Source organism: Ursus americanus, chromosome 10 (genome assembly GCF_024610735.1).
Source record: "Ursus americanus isolate L20-20 chromosome 10, mUrsAme1.1.p, whole genome shotgun sequence".
NCBI classification, from domain to species: Eukaryota; Metazoa; Chordata; class Mammalia; order Carnivora; family Ursidae; genus Ursus; species Ursus americanus.
The window spans coordinates 56,333,472-56,350,264 of NC_142136.1; the positions used below are offsets into that span (position 1 = coordinate 56,333,472).

General features: G+C 39.0%; 1 protein-coding gene across 7 annotated transcripts in view; it reads right to left on the minus strand.

The window, feature by feature from the left end:
• Nucleotides 1-15,422, minus strand: part of RCBTB2 (RCC1 and BTB domain containing protein 2) — a 44,725-nt gene extending 29,303 nt beyond the window's left edge. For 2 of the 7 annotated variants that reach the window (XM_045796815.2, XM_087865151.1), the window contains exons 1-2: nt 15,241-15,421; nt 1,376-1,474 (exon numbers count right to left, since the gene is read on the minus strand). The gene's annotated coding sequence lies outside the window, so the exon portion shown is untranslated. Of the gene's footprint in view, nt 1-1,375; nt 1,475-14,576; nt 14,918-15,240 lie in introns of those variants that run through there. The other 5 variants (XM_087865150.1, XM_045796817.2, XM_045796816.2 and 2 more) reach the window with 4 other exon arrangements.
• Between the last annotated feature and the right edge of the window lie 1,371 nt (nt 15,423-16,793).

Sequence of the window (16,793 nt, forward strand, 5' to 3'; positions counted from 1 at the left end):
CCTTATCAGTTAACAGAGATTTTTTTTTAATCAGCTGAGTATCCTGGGTTTTTTTTTGTTTTTTGTTTTTTTATCCTGTTTTTTTTTTTTTTTTTTTAAGATTTTATTTATTTATGTGACAGAGAGACAGCCAGCAAGAGAGGGAACACAGCAGGGGAGTGGGAGAGGAAGAAGCAGGCTCCCAGCGGAGGAGCCCGATGTGGGACTCAATCCCGGAACGCCGGGATCACGCCCTGAGCCGAAGGCAGACGCTTAACGACTGCGCTACCTAGGCGCCCCTTAATCCTGGTTTTTTAAGGAGTAAAATAAATAGCTCTTTTTGGTGTCTTTGGTCAATTTCGAGTACAATAACTCCTTAAAAATTAGAATGGTGGAACATAGGCCATTCTGCTTGACTATTTGAATTAAGACATAATTGCATGAATGGCATATTGAAATTACCATATTTCAAGAAATAACATTTGTAAAATTCAATTAAGACTAAACATAAGATTAGCATAATTTCGTCTCTATTGGTCAGTGTTGTTGAAGATTTAAAAATTATTCAAGAATAATTACTATTGTACAGTACTATGAAAAAATTGTTGAATTCTCTAGCATTATGTAAAGTAGTTGGATTTTTTTCCCTAACATTATTCCAAGGTGATCAAACATAATAGAGAAAACTAGCTTCTCCAATTTATACCACTTGAGGAATACAGTTTATGGAATATATGTAAGGATTATAGTTATTTTATCCTGTTATCTCCATGGTTTCACCTGGCTATTATTATTCTGAGAGAGAGTGTGTGTGAGAGCAGAGGGAGAGGGAGAGAATCTTAAGCAGACTCTGTGCGCTGAGCACAGAGCCCAATGCAGGGCTTGATCTCACAACCATGAGATCATGACCTGAGCTGAAATCAAGAGTCAGATGCTTAACTGACTGAGCCACCCAGGCACCCCTCACCAGGCTGTTATTAATATAAACGTTATAGCAGTATATCAATATCTACTTCTTAAAAATCCACAATAAGCACACAGAATACCACATCCATGAATTCTAAATAATAGTAGCAACAATAACAATTAAAATAAACAGTTACCTTATACCATTTAATACCCTTTATTAAGTGCCTTACATTATCTCATTAAACTTTATAATAGCCAAAAGAAACAGATATATTCATTGCCTCCATTTTATGGACATGTTTCAAAAATCTGACCAACCAACACCAACCAATCAGGGTTAGAGCCAGTATATGAACCCAGGATAATGTCAAAACTCCTCTCCTGGACCCTCCCCTGTATTGCAGGGACATTTTAAGTTTTCCTGTGCAGGTTCCAATTTTATTTTGTACGGCCTGGTTGGGAATGTTCCATCCAAAAATTTTTGTACCTGATTGTTTCAAATTTCCGGAGCCCTGTATTCAGTCATTTTTAGTCCTGTTCCTTCTAGATCCTTGTAAGGTTGTCTTCTAGGATAAAGTTAATGTGACTGAAAAACATAAATATATAAATAAATTCTATTAGAGAAAAGCAGAGAAGGAAAAGAATATACCATCTTACAACTTTAACAAGTCATTATTTACCTGAGAAGTATATAGTTCAAAAATTATATTAGCTCTATTATTAAAAAGTCAGCAGTGGAGGTACTCAATTATTAAAAAGTTAATATTGTAAAATATAACCTTTAGATATTACACTTTGTAAATTTTGGGACCATGCTCCAACAGTTTGGACACTGTAACATATAAAAAAAACACAGACTAAAAAAAGTTTAATTTGTAGTATGTCAACATAGAAAATGCAAGGGAAGGATTCTGGAATGTGAAAAAAGCAAAACTTTGAAACTTTTGGAAGAAAGTATAGAAAACACCTTTGTGACTCTCAGGGTAGGGAAAGATTTCTTAAATTAGACACAAAAGTGTAAACCACAAAGAAAAGACTGGTGAAATTTACTACATGAAAACTTTAAAAATATGGCATACTAAAAGACAAAATGAGCAAAGGAACACATATGCCACAGAATGGGAGAAGGTATTTTCAACATATGTAACTGATGGCTCGCAAAGGATCTGCATCCAGAATAGATAAAGAATTCCTAAAAATCAGTAAGAAAAAAACAATCCACCTTAGAAATGGGCAAAAGAGAAGGCAATTCACAGAAATAATTAATAAACATATTAAAATATGCTCAAATTCACTACGGAAATGCAATCACAATGAGATAGATCTCACCCATCACCTCTGCAAAACTGAAGAGGGATAATTCCTAGCGTTAATGAGGATGCAGCTCAAATATCAAATACCACACTCATGCTGCTAGAAGAAGCGTAACCTGGCATAATCACTTTAAAGAGCAACTCAACAATATTTAGGCCAGAGCAGTGTCTTCCATTCAATCTTTTTTGATACATATATGTACCTGAAACAAAAGGTTCATAAAATAACTTATTACCCTTATTATATGAGGTGCTCAGGGATATCTTCTTTTCTATTTTTTCTATCTTTTTCTGTTCTATTCTACCCCTACTCTGTCCTATTTTATCCTTTCCTATTTCATTTTTAAAAGAAAATGTTGGTCTCAACCCACTAAAATAATTTCAAGAGCACTCATAAGTCAGGCCTTATAGCTTGGACAGCGCTGGCCTAGCTGGACTCTAGAGCATATATGCCACTGTTTGCAACAGCAAAGAACTAGAAAGAGCAAACAGAATTGATCAAGAGGATTCATCAGCAGGGGCGCCTGGGTGGCACAGCGGTTAAGCATCTGCCTTCGGCTCAGGGCATGATCCCGGCGATCTGGGATTGAGCCCCACATCAGGCTCTTCTGCTATGAGCCTGCTTCTTCCTCTCCCACTCCCCCTGCTTGTGTTCCCTCTCTCGCTGGCTGTCTCTATCTCTGTTGAATAAATAAATAAAATCTTAAAAAAAAAAAAAAAGAGGATTCATCAGCAGAATTTATAAACTGGCATGGGTATACCATATAGCAATTAAAATAAATTACCTAGAATCAACTCAGATAAATCTCTAAAACAATTTTAGCCAAAAATCACTAAGTCACAGAATGATACATATGGTACACTATTTAATACAGTATTTGATCTAATTTGATAAAGTTTAAAACATGCAAAAAATACTATTTGGTAAAGATTTAAAAACATGCAGAGAGCAACACTATTTTAATGTGTTGTGGATACTGATATATACATATATATACATATACACATATATATATGTGTATATATATATGTACATATATGGCTGGACTTTGATGGGAATTTTTTTCATAGGAAAGTTTTGATGAAGGTGATGCCAAAGATAAAATGTAATTCTTTCAATGAATTGGTATGATTTCGCTTTTCCATCTGACAAGACAGTTTTCATGATGTTAAGCTTAAGTTATACTAATCATCTGAGTACAGGAGAATAAGGTTACTTAATTTTTTTAAAAGATTTTATTTATTTATTTAATTGAGAGAGAGCATGTGTGAGAAAGAGAGCAAGAGAGCGTGCACCTGCACAAGCAGGGAGGAGGGGCAGAGGGAGAGGGAGAGGCAGACTCCCCGCTGAGCAGGGAGCCCAACACGGGGTATGATCCCAGGATCCCAGGATCATGACCTGAGACAAAGGCAGATGCTCAACTGACTGAGCCACCCAGGTGCCCCAAGGTTACCCGGTGATAAAGAAAACACAATTTTGGAATCATAATACATCCATTCTAACAATCCCTTTACCATGGACAAAATAATTCAACAAAGGCTTGATAATCACAATTTATAAACCATAATTTCTTTTGCCATCAGAAACATAAAATTTTATCAATACCAAAGGAAGATAACAAATAAATAACATAAACAAAGTACAGTATCTCAAATGCCATGGAAGAATACCCAAAATAGAAAAAAAGTTTACTATTATCATATTAGAATGGCAAAAATGTGTTTTCTATTTCTGGTCTAAAACTGCTTACAATGATCCAGCAATTGCACTACTAGATATTTACCCAAAAGATACAAAAATACTGATTTGAAGGGATACATGCAGCCCGATGTTTATAGCAGCATTACCCACAACTGCCAAACTATGGAAAGAGCCCAAATGTCTGACTGAAGAATGGATAAAGAATGGTAAAGAATGGAATATTAGTTAGCCATAAAAAAGGATGAAATCTTGCCATTTGCAACAATGTGAATGGAGCTAGACAATATTATGCTAAGTGAAATTAAGTCAGTGAGAGAAAAACAAATACCATACGATTTCACTCATATGTGTATTTGAAGAAACAAAACATATGAACATGGAGTGGGGGGAAGGAGAAGCAGACCTGAAAACAGACTCTTAACTATAGAGAACAGACTGAGGGGTTGCTGGAGGGGAGGTGGGCAGTGGGATGGGGTTAAATAGGTGATGGATATTAAGGAAAGCAGGAGCATCAGGTGTTGTGAGTGATGAATCACTAAATTCTACACCTGAAACTAATACTACACTGTATGATAACTGGAGTTTAAATAAAAACTTGAAAAAGAGGAGCACCTGGGTGGCTCAGTCAGTTAAGCGTCTGCCCTTGGCTCAGGTCATGATCCCAGGGTCCTGGGATCAAGCCCCACATCAGGCTCTCTGCTCAGCAGGGAGCCTGCCTCTCCCTCTATCTGCTGCTCCATGTGCTTGTGCTCTCTCTTTGTCAAATAAATAAATAAAATCTTAAAAAAAAAAAAAACTTGAAAAAGAAAAAAAAATTAAAAAATAAAGCTGCTTACAAATTTCCTGCACATGAAGGGCGCTGTTTCTTAGGGCAGAGGCTGGTATCTGTATCAAGAAGATCTTCACAGTGACGGTGTTTCCAGACTTACAACTTGGCTCATGTATGTAGCTAATTATTCATATTAAAAAATGCTTTGCTAAACAGTTGTAAAATAGTTCCTTATGCATTTCCTCATTTTGCTTAAATGTAAAAAGAAAACTATGCTATTATAAAATCATACCGTACTCACATTTGCCTTGCATACTGAAAGAAAATGGGAGAACAAATACCCTTTCAAAGCAGAAACTTCTGCCACTGATCTGTCTTTAGAGGACCTAAATTGGATACTCACAGGGCCAATGCTGTAAGTTTTTGCAAGAGTAATTTTTAAAAGTAAATATACATCAACTGAGGTAATTTTTTTGTATGACATTTCTTTTTTTTTTCTTTTTTTCTTTTTTTTTGCTTTTGTGCAAGTTTCTTTCTGATGTGGAAAGCCAACAATCATATTACAATAAGCACATTATATAGTATATTGGAAGGTGATGGAGCCATAAAAATGAAAAAAATGAAAATGAAGTACGATAAGAAGGATCAGGAATCTTGAGGGTTGATATTAAGGTTTTCAGTTTTAAACAGGGTGGTCAGAGAGCCTCCTTGAGTATCTGATCTTTGAAGAAAGGCTTGAAGAAAATGAAGAAGTGAGCTATGAGTACATCTAGAGCAAAAGTGATCCATACACAAAATCTATCCAGTGCTAATGGTCTGAGGTAAGAAGGTTTGAGCAGAAAAGTGACAAGATCTGATTTTGTTTTCAGAGTCACACTGGTTCTATGCTGATAATATTTCTGTTATTCTATTTTTATTTTTACTGAGGTATAACTGACACGCAACGTTAGTTTCAGGTGTAAAATGTAATGATTCCACATCTGTATATGCTGTGAAATGATCAACACAATAAATCTAGTCGCTACCTATCATCATAAAAAGTTACAAAAAAAGTTTTTTTTTTCTTTCAGGACACCTGGGTGGCTCAGTAGGTTAAGTGTCTGCCTTCGGCTCAGGTCGTGATCCCGGGGTCCTGGGATCGAGTCCCACATTGGGTTCCTTGCTCAGCAGGGAGCCTGCTTCTCCCTCTGCCTGCCGCTTCCCCTGCTTGTGCTCTCTCTCTCTCTCTGACAAATAGATAAATAAAAATTTTTTTAAAGTTTTTTTTCTTTTTCTTTCTTGTGATGAGAACTTTCAAGATCTACTCTCCTGGCAACATTCAAATATGCACCTACAATATTATTGACTATAGTCAGCACGCGCACACCACATCTCCTTGACCTTTTCATTTCATACCTTGAAGTCTGTACCTCCCAAGCCCCTTCATCCATTTCATTCTTTCCCCCAAACCCCCCCACGCCTGGCAACCACCATTCTGTTCTCCATATCCATGACTTTCATTTTGTTTGTTTCTTAGATTCCACATATAAGTGACATCGTACAGTAGTTGCCTTTCTCCGATTTACTTAGCATAGTGACCTCTAGATCCATCCGTGTTGTCACAAATGGCAAGATCTCATTCCTTTCTATGGCTGAGTAGTATTCCATTCTGTATATATACCACATCTTCTTTATCCATTCATCCATCTGAGGACACTTAGGGTGTTTCTATACGTTGGCTATTGTAAATAATGCTGTAATGAACAAAGGGGTGAATACATCTTTTCAAATTACTGTTTTTATTTCCTTTCAGTAAATACCCAGAGATGGAATTATTGGATCATAGGTGCTTTTAATTTTTTGAGAAACCTCTGTTTTCCATAGTGCCTGCACCAATTGACATTCCCACCAATAACGCACATGGGTTCCCTTTTCCTCACAACCTTGCCAACACCTGTTATTTCTTGGCATACTGATAACAGCCATCTAACAGGTGTGAAGTGACATCTCATTGTGGTTTTGACTTGCATTTCCCTGATGATTGGTGATGTTGAGCATCTTTTCCTGTGCCTGTTGGCCATCTGTATGTCTCCATTGGAAAAATGTGTATTCAGATCCTCTGCCCATTTTTAATTGGATTGTTTATTTGCTATTGAGTTGTAGGAGTTCTTTATCGTTTTTTAATATTAACTCCTTATCAGATATATGATTTGCAAATATTTTCTCCCATTCTGTAGTCTGCCTTTTCATTTTGTTGGTGGTTTCCTTTGCTGTGCAGAAGCTTTTTAGTTTGATATAGTCCCACATGTTTATTTTTGCTTTTAGAGTCAGATCCGAAAAGCATTGTCAAGATCAATGTCAAGAGGCTTACGGCCTATGTTTTCTTCTAGTTTTATGGCTTCAAGTCTTACATTTTAGTCTTTAATCCATTTTGAGTTGATTTTTGTGTATGGTGTAAGATAAGTAGTCTAGTTTCATTCTTTTGCATGTAGCTATTCAGTTTCCCCAACACCATTTATTAAAGAGGTTGTCCTAATCCCCATTGTATATTCTTGCATCCTGTGTTGTAAATTAGTTGAACATATATGCATAGGTTTATTTCTGGGCTCCCTATTCTCTTCCATTGATGTAGCTGTTTGTTCTTATACCTATATCACACTGTTTTGATTACTATGACTTCATAATATACTCTGAAATCAGGAAGCATGATACCTCCAGCTTTGTCCTTCTTTCTCAAGATTGCTTTGGCTAGCCAGAGTCTTTTGTGGTTCCATACAAATTTTAGGATTGTATGTTCTACTTCTGTGAAAAATGCCATTGGTACTTTGACAGGAATTTCACTGAATCTATAAATTGCTTTGGGTAATAGGGACATTTTAGCATTCTTTCAATCCATGAGCATGGGGTATCTTTGCATTTATTTGTGTCTTCTTCAATTTCTTCCATCAATGTCTTACAGTTTTCAGCATATAGGTCTTTCACCTTCTTCCTTAAATTTATTCCTAAGTATTTTATTCTTTTTGATGCAATTGTAAACAGGATTTTCTTAATATCTGTTTCTCATAGTTTGTTGTTAGTGTATAGAAATGCAAAAGATTTTTGTATGTTGATTTTATACACTGCAACTTCACTGAATTCATTTATTCTTTACTGAATTAAAAAAACTATTTCTTCATGATTCAGTCATGGAAAGTTTCTATGAATGTATCCATTTTTTCTTGGTTGTCCAATATGCTGGGCTATAATTCTTCATAGTAGTCTCTAATCATCCATTGTATTTGCAGTATCAGTTGTAATTGCTCTTTCATTTCTGATTTTATTTGAACCTCTCTTTTTTTTCCTTGGTGAGTCTAGCTAAAGGTTAACTTTGTTTACCTTTTCAAAGAACTAGCTTTTAGTTTCATTGATCTTTTCTATTATCTTTTTAGTCTCTGTTTCATTTCCACTCTGATCTTTGTTATTTTCTTCCTTCTATTACCTTTGGCTTTGTTATTTTTCTAGCTTCTTTAAGTATAAAGTTAAATTGTTTGAGATTTTTCTTATTTCTTTAGGTAGGCCTGAATCCCTATAAACATCCTTCTTACAACTACTTTTGCTGAATCATATAGATTTTGTAAGTTATTATAATTCCATTTTACTTTGTCTCAAGATATTTTTTTTCTCCTTTGATTTTTTTGATTGACCCATTGGTCAGTAGCATGTTGTTTAATCTCTATATGATTTTTTTAAATGTTTTTTATTATATTATGTTAGTCACCGTACAGTACATCCCTGGTTTCTGATGTAAAGTTCGATGATTCATTAGTTGCGTGTAACACCCAGTGCACCATGCAATACGTGCCCTCCTTACTACCCATCACCAGTCTATCCCATTCCCCCACCCTCCTCCCCTCTGAAGCCCTCAGTTTCTCAGAGTCCATAGTCTCTCATACTTCATTCCCCCTTCTGATTTCCCCCCCTTCTTTATCCCTTTCTTCTCCTACCGATCTTCCTAGTTCTCATGATCTATATGATTTTCTAACCCTTTCTCTCTCTTTTCTCCTTCTGGGACCCTTACAATGCCAATGTTATTCCATTTTATGTTGTCCCATAGGTTCCTTAAGCTAGCTTCATTTTTTTAAATTATTTTTTCCTTTTTGTTGCTCTGTTTGAGTTCCACTGCCCTGTCTTCTTGATCATCAGTCATTTCTTTTGCTTCATCTAGTCTGCTGTTGAATTCCCTCTAGTGTATTTTTCAGTTCAGTGATCATATTCTTCAGTTCTGTGGCTTCAGTTGGTACTTTTTATATATTCTCTTTGTTTGAAGTTCTCACTGTATTCATTCATTCTTCTCCCAAGTTTGGTGAACGTCTTTTTGACCATTACTTTGAGACCCCAAGCATAGACCCTGTTCACCTCTAGACCAGGCAATCTGACAGTGTCCCCCGGGTGACAGTTGCAAAAACTGGGGCTTCAGACCAATGTAATCTCCTTTCTGGGAGGTCCTGGCAATCTGTGGCGAGGCTGAGTGAAGATGGAAAGATGGCATCCCCCAGGCTATATTCCCTGAGAGCACCTTTGCAGCCTCTAAATGCGTGGCAGACCTGAAGTCTGCCCCTCGGGCTGAAGTGCCAGGAAAAGTACACAGGCTTTTTTCACAAATACACTGGGGGTGCGTTTTAGTCTGTCTTTTGTGCAGTGCCTTCGGGGTGAAGGCCTACCAAGAACTCTTTTTCTTTTTTTTTTTTTTAAAGATTTTATTTATTTATGTGACAGAGAGACAGCCAGCGAGAGAGGGAACACAGCAGGGGGAGTGGGAGAGGAAGAAGCAGGCTCATAGCGGAAGAGCCTGATGTGGGACTCGATCCCCGATCGCCAGGATCACGCCCTGAGCCGAAGGCAGACGCTTTAACGACTGCGCTACCCAGGCGCCCCAAGAACTCTTTTTCCACTCGTTAAAGTCCTATGGAACTCAGGAACACAAGCCTGCCTACCCATGGTATCAAGTTAGAGGAAGAGTGCAAAAATGGCACCCACCAGCGCCTCTGTCCCTAGAGAGAGTCCCAACAGGCCCAGCCTGTTGCACAGATGCTTTAAGGTTAGCAAATAAATCTTCTTCACATAGAGTTTAGGCACTTTTCAAACTGCTGCTTTTGTGCTGGTTCCCAGGGCAAGTGAGTCTGCACACAAGCCCTATAAGAGAAATATCTCAGTTCTCTATAGCCTTTTGGGTCTCCTGATGTGAGATCCATTGGTTTTCAAAGCTAGATGTTTGGGGAGCTCATCTCTTCATTGCAGGTCCCAGGGGTTGGGGTGCCTGATATGGAGTATAAACCTCATTCATCAAGGAAGTTCCAGACTTGTGAGATTCTTCCCAACTGTGGGCTGCCACTCTGGCAGTGCGGTTTTTGGTGAAACCATCCATATGTGGCCCTTTTACTGTTTTGTTGTGAAGTAGCTGTTCAGTTAGTTCTCAAGTCTTTTTCAGAGGGAATTTTTCCATATGTAGCTGTAGATTTGGTAGGTCTGTGGGAGGCAGTGAGTTTAGGATCTTCCTACACCACCATTTGGACTACCCCCCTCAACATTTCCTATTATATCTGTTTTCTTAAACTTGTACAGTTCAGCAATTTATTTCCAAATTATCCCTGTTTGAAACAGATAACTCCTTAATCTTACAGATTGTATTTTGAGAGTTTTCCCTACACTCTTAATAGCTACGTAGTTGGAAACTGGATGATAAGAAGATAGTCTTTTGATAACTGAACATGATAAACATATCAATACTTAATCCTCTCAAAGAACAGGTCAAATAATTCAGTTCCCTACACAAAATATATAATAAGGAGCCTCTACATATTATTGTTGGTAAACAATGTTAATCAGTGTGTTTGCTACTAGGACAATGTGTCATATTACTTGGTAATACCTCTGACCCAAATAAAGAGTTAAGCTGATTACAGGACATACATTCATTTGCCTAATTTATTCAACAAATGTTAATTTGGTGCCTGGAGTAGGTACTAAACTGAAAGCAAATTTACATAAAAGAAAAAACAAAATAATGTGGAACAAAAAGATATCCACCTCCCAGGTGCTTGTGTCAACATAACCCCAACACAACAGCACTTGTGGGCCTTAAGATCTAATAAACTAGACACACTGTATCCATAAGAACAAAGCATTTTCCATGGAAACTGATATTTTGCAATTAACCAGGAACTTTTAAATGCTAATAACCACTCTTTAAAAGTAATCCCTGAAATGAAAAAAATAGTAATTTCTGCAGAGAAAACCCAGAGTTATATATATATACACAATTGTGTTATTATATATAAATATATTAATATATAAATATTTTATTATATAAAAATAAATTATTATATATAAATATATATTAATTCAACTTAATAATACGAGGTCAACTCTAAAGCTATGCTTGAAAAATACAATATATAAAAAAGTTTTTTGGCAATATTGAACTCAATGCTTTTAACAAATTCTCCCATCTGGACAATAAAGTTGATGATACTTTTATAAACAAAGAAATGGGACAATAAAGAAAACTAATGTCTTTTAAGATGCCAGCAGTTTGCAGCACCAGTGTGTTAATGAGCTCCAGACCAAGTAAATGTCAATGGGGTACTGATGCTTAGCTGAACGATATGCTAGCTGAACTATATGCTAGCTGAACCATTAAATGGTATGTCATCTGTAAGTTATGATGATAAATATAATATAGTATAAGAAAACATGATCCCAATTATCACTTGTAAAAAAGGATGACAGCTATAGCTTACCTCTACTTGAATGAGAGGTCATAAGCCTATGACAAATAACAGTAAAATACCTACACAGCTGCTAACTAATGTGGGACAATTATAAACAGGATGGACAAAACTGAAAAACCAAGAAGCACAACTAAAACAAAGGTACAACCTCAAAGGAAATGACATTGCCAGGTTTATGATAAACATTAAACAGACTTAGAGCACAGAAACATCATTGCTATTTTAACTATGTTGGTAAAAAGGTTTCCAAATTTCATCAAGAGAGATGAGGCAGATCTCCAGTCCCAAGCAAACTTGTATTTAGTTTGAAGAGATTACTGAGCTCATCAAAGTTAGCCTTTTCAAACACACACAGCAAAAGTCCCCTTTTCAGATATGAAAAATTATCAACATAAGCTATACAAATCTTTCTATGTTGTTAAACTAGCTAAAATGAGTTAGTACTTAAGAAATTTGTAAATCCATTTGAAATTTAGGTCCTTATAGATCTAGTACAATTAAAAAAAAAATCCCAACATGCCTATGAAATAGAATCCTAATTGTGCAAGATCTTTGTTCCACAACATAAACATTCCTTCAGCATGGTAGGCTTTCTTAGCCTTGGCTCATTTCCATTTGGGATTCATTTTGTTCAGTATCATATACATTCAATGTAATACTAAACATATTATAATGTGATCACTATTTATGATTTACTTACTACCTGTCATCCACTAGTACTTGTTAGCTCAAAATATCTTCCATGGAGAGATATACATAATAGATAGTAGCTCAGGTTAGGTTAGCAAGGCTGAGACATGTAAGACACACACTTCAGTATCAGATATATGCTGAAAAAAACCCATTATGCCTTAAATTTCCTAAAGACTCTCACATTAAGATGGGATCACCACGTGAAATAGATACATATTCCTTCCTGATAATGAAAGTGAGAAGGATATCTGCCTTCCACTGAATGATACTATAAATATCCCTTTCAGAGAGGCAAACTATCTGCTCCTTTGAAGTAAATATCCTCATGTAGTCTTCTATTTTTAGCCTCAGACAGGAGTCTTTGATGTCATTCTGCAACCCTGATAATTCTACTCCTGGTCTCAAATCTTTCTTATCTGGTCAATTTTGATTTATACTAATTCAACCCCAGTAAACCTCAAAAGTAGTGGTATCTTAGGGGCATTTTAATTTTGCTTTAACCAAGTGATAAAACCAAAATTAAATATGACAAATTCCTTAAGGCTTAGGCAAACCCCACAGGTACCTTATATTTATAGTTCCGGATTAATAGTTTTTGATATTTAAACATAGTGTTTGTGATCTACTTAACGTAACTGGCCCAAAAGACACAGTTTATTTTCTAAAACTGTTCCTATCAGCCTCTTTCTCTAAGGCTTGTCTGGTTCATTCAGAAATCTCTAAGAGCAATAATTTAATACTTAACACATGACATCATACCAGGTGAACCTTCAATATAATTTCAAATAAAGAAAAGCAACTGACCACTCTTAGAAAACAACTTCACTAATCAATTACAGTCAGAGAGATATTAAGCATTGCAATGTACGGTAGTATGTGCAGAAAATATACACTTTTTCTCAACGCATCTGTAGTATTCATTTGGCTAGTCTCTTCCACTTAAGAGCCCAGTCACTTCATATGATGTACTAGGTTAAACAGTAAAATTCTGAATAATTTGAACCAATTTGGAAAAAAAAATGTTTTACATATATACTATAAAATATGGTTTTATTTGTCACAATGGTCGTGCTGTGGGCTCCCATCAAATTTATGTGGAGAATGGCAAGGAACATTTTCTCCCAGAAAGATGATTCAAAAAACTAGTTCTCTGTCTTGAACATCACCTTCAGTTTATCCTTCAGACCCACCATAACCTGCTGTATAAAACTGCAACCCACACCTGTACTCTCAGGCTTCTTTCTCTGCTCTTTTTTCATTTTTCATAGCACTTACAATTTTCTAAATGATAATCAAATACGTTTACTGTCAATCATTCTTTTCTAGAATGTAAGTTCCAGAGGGAAGGGATCTTTGTCTGTCTTGTTCACTGACATATCCTAAACACCTGAACAGAACCTGATACAAAGTCATCACTCAATATTTGTTGAATGAATGAATGAATGAATGAATGAGTCCACACTGAGAATTCAGTACAAAATATTTCTGGAGTCAGATTTCAATTTCATTTATACAGTTAACAAACATCTACTGTGCTCTGAATATGGGGGAGACAGCATACACATACAAATATGTATTATCAGACAGTGATAAGTGCTATAAATTCAAAGCAGGGTAAGAGGTTGGAAAGAGAGAGCCACAGCTATTTTAAATAACGGGAGTCGCCTCTGAAGTGATGGCCATTGTTCTGTGCCTTGGATGAAGGTATGTGCCATACATATTTGGGTGGAGGAGGAGAATGAGCTTTGAGCATGGAAGAAAGAGCAAATGCCTAGGCCCTAGGGTGGAGGTCCATTTGGTAAGCCCAGCAAGCCCAATGAGGCCAGTATGGTGGAAGTGGGGTGTGCAAGAATTTATCATTCCAATTGCCTTTATCTGCTACTTAATAACATATATATACTGCCTAATGCCCTGGGAAATAGAGATTACCTTTCACCTAGAGTACTCAGGTTCCCTGGTAGTAAGCGCTTCTTCTATTCCAGCCCCCAAATGTCTGTATCGGCACATCATATAAGATTACAAGCCACAGTAAGACATTGCTAAAAACCGCCCCAAGTAGCCTCAGGAGTCACCAAACTGACTTTTACTAAGTACCACGGCGCAGGAAGGTGTAAAGCCAAGTTCGAACTTGGTAAGAACAGAAGGCTCCATAAACATTCAGCAGGGATGGTCATTCTGAGTCGGGGGGGGGGGGGGGGGAGCGTCGTCCCAAAGCAATTTGTGAACTCTACCACTTTCACTCAGCTCTAAGACTAAGTCGCCAAGAGTGGTACGAGGCAGTTCTGTGACACGCATTTTGTGACAGTCCTGGACTCGCACTCCTCCGACATTTTATGTCACTCCCCAAAGAACAAAACCAAAAAGTTCGCTCTGAACTCGCCTTCCAACTCAGCTAAGGCGGAGCACTTGGAAAGTTTTCAGCGTCTTAAAACCTTTATTTCCGGGGCTGAGCGGAGCAATACCTTCCGGCTTAAAATAAAGGTTTACGGCGATTCCTCCCATCCCTCCACAGCAGCTTCGCCTAGCTTAGACAAACTTTCTGTGCTGTCCCTCGACAGCAGGCCCCAAGGTCGAAGGCATCATACTGAGTTAGCGAGCAGGTTCAGGGCCGGGAGCTAGGTGAATGGGTTTTCGGGACACCAGGTTCAGGTCGAGGCGACAGAAATAAATACAGCATCAGCCTAGGCGAGGCGCAGAATGGGGCGAGAAGGAGAAACTCTGAGGCAGGCGGCGTCTCCGCAGCCCGGGACGACGCCCTGCCTCGCGTGCGGGAAGTCGTGAAGCTTCCGGGGTGGCGAGGCCAACCGCGACCCTCACCCCGCGCACCACATCCGCCAACAGGCTCGCGCAGGCGCAGCGCTGCCTGGGCCCCGCGGCCTGGGTGGGGGGACAATCTCCGAATCGCGCGCCCAGCCCCCGCCAGCGGGTTTGCGCACGCGCGGCGACGCCTCGGCCCTAGGCCTGGGCGGGGGTGTAACCCCGGGGGCTGCTCTTCCGCCGTCGCCGGGTCCCGGAGCTCGAACTGAGGGGGCGGGGAGAAATGGCCCGTTGCGAGGGGGAATCTGAGAGTGGCCGGCTTCGAGCCCGGCGTCCCTTTTGACTTCCTATGCCATCCTGTCCCCTTACCTCAGCGCAGGCCCGAGCCGCATCCGCTCCGCCTTCTAGGTCGCCGTTACTGCTCGGTCGGGGGCCCGGCGCAGCGACGAGTTGGCGCCTCCCCCTGAAGCAGCCCGGCCTCGGCGGGTTGCGCTCGGTTGCCAGGCCGGGGACGAGAAGGGAGGGGAGCGCACTCGAGGGGAGGGGGCCGGCGACGGCGCCTCGCCCCTCCTCCTCTCGCCCGGCTGCCCACTGCCGCCCCCGCCCCTTCCTCGCCGACTCCCCCCCTCTTCCCGGAGCGGACCCCAGGCCTGCACCTCGCCTACCCCGCAGGGCCCATTTCCTCTCTGTGGGACACCCCCACTTTCTCCACGGTTCTGGGCCCCAAAGACTTGGGAATTTGGAGATGCCTGACTCGGAAGGGTGAGGCGCGCGTATGGTGCTGTGGGCAGCAACCTTTTCTACAGTCCGCGTCCCCCAGCCCGTCTGCTTTTTCTTGTGGTGGTCGCTCCGTCAGAAAGCTCAAATCCCGTCTTCACAAGGTTTCCCCAGCTTTTCACTTCTCTGCTGTGGGGCCGAAGTCCTGTACCCTTCTAATACGAATGTTGAAATAATGAGCGATTTGTCTTGGGGTGACCTGAGTTACCTTGGACCAAGGTCTTCTGGAACAACCGCACTATCCCTTTACTAATTTAGTAATTTCTTGTATTACACTGCACTTCTGTTGGCCTTGGTAGATTTTAGCCACATGCACCATAGCTTTATAATGTGCAATAAGTTCTTCCACTTTACTACATTGAGGTTGACCCGAGTGGGTTTTGGTGAGATGCTTCACGACTACTGTTATTAGCTGTTTCTATGAGGTAAGCTGAATGTTTTTATGTTGGCTTTTAAGTGAGGTCATAGGTTCAGTGTTTAAGTGAATTGCCAAAAAGTAGCGCAGCCAGATAGACTAAGATGTCAAGCCACAGTGACCATGTCCATGTTGTTTGGTCTGGCCTTTGCAATCATTGGAAAAACATCCTTCCAGAATGTCTAGGTGTTTTCATTGCAGTTGCTGTAGTTGGCAGACATTGTGTCTGTTATCACAATATAGTCCATTAAAACCAGAAGGAGACTTGCATTTACTTGACTTTGTAGGTTATGAGCAGGGCAGGAGTCTTACAAGTCTTACACGCATGGCATTGCCTAAGACGAGATTTTCCCCTGAAACAATCAGTTACCCTTTGGCCTTTTAATATAAAAGGAAACATAATCATAATTGAAAGGACAGCTTGGGTTTTTTATTTGAAAAGGTTAATTAAAAGGAACTCCTTTGACAGTATTTATATAAGGGGGAAGGTGATCAGACTAAGGAAGGTAATGAGATAAGGTGGGGTTATCACTAAACATACCTTCCTTTTACTATTTGTGATTTTTATATCTCACTAGACTGTGAAACTCTTGAGAGCACAGATCATGCCTTATTTCTGTACCATAAAATGCTTAATAAATGTTTGTAGAATCAAATTACATTGATTACATGCCCTTTAGTTCCTCAAATATGCTTCCATACTTCATTAAGTGACCTAACATAAGCATTA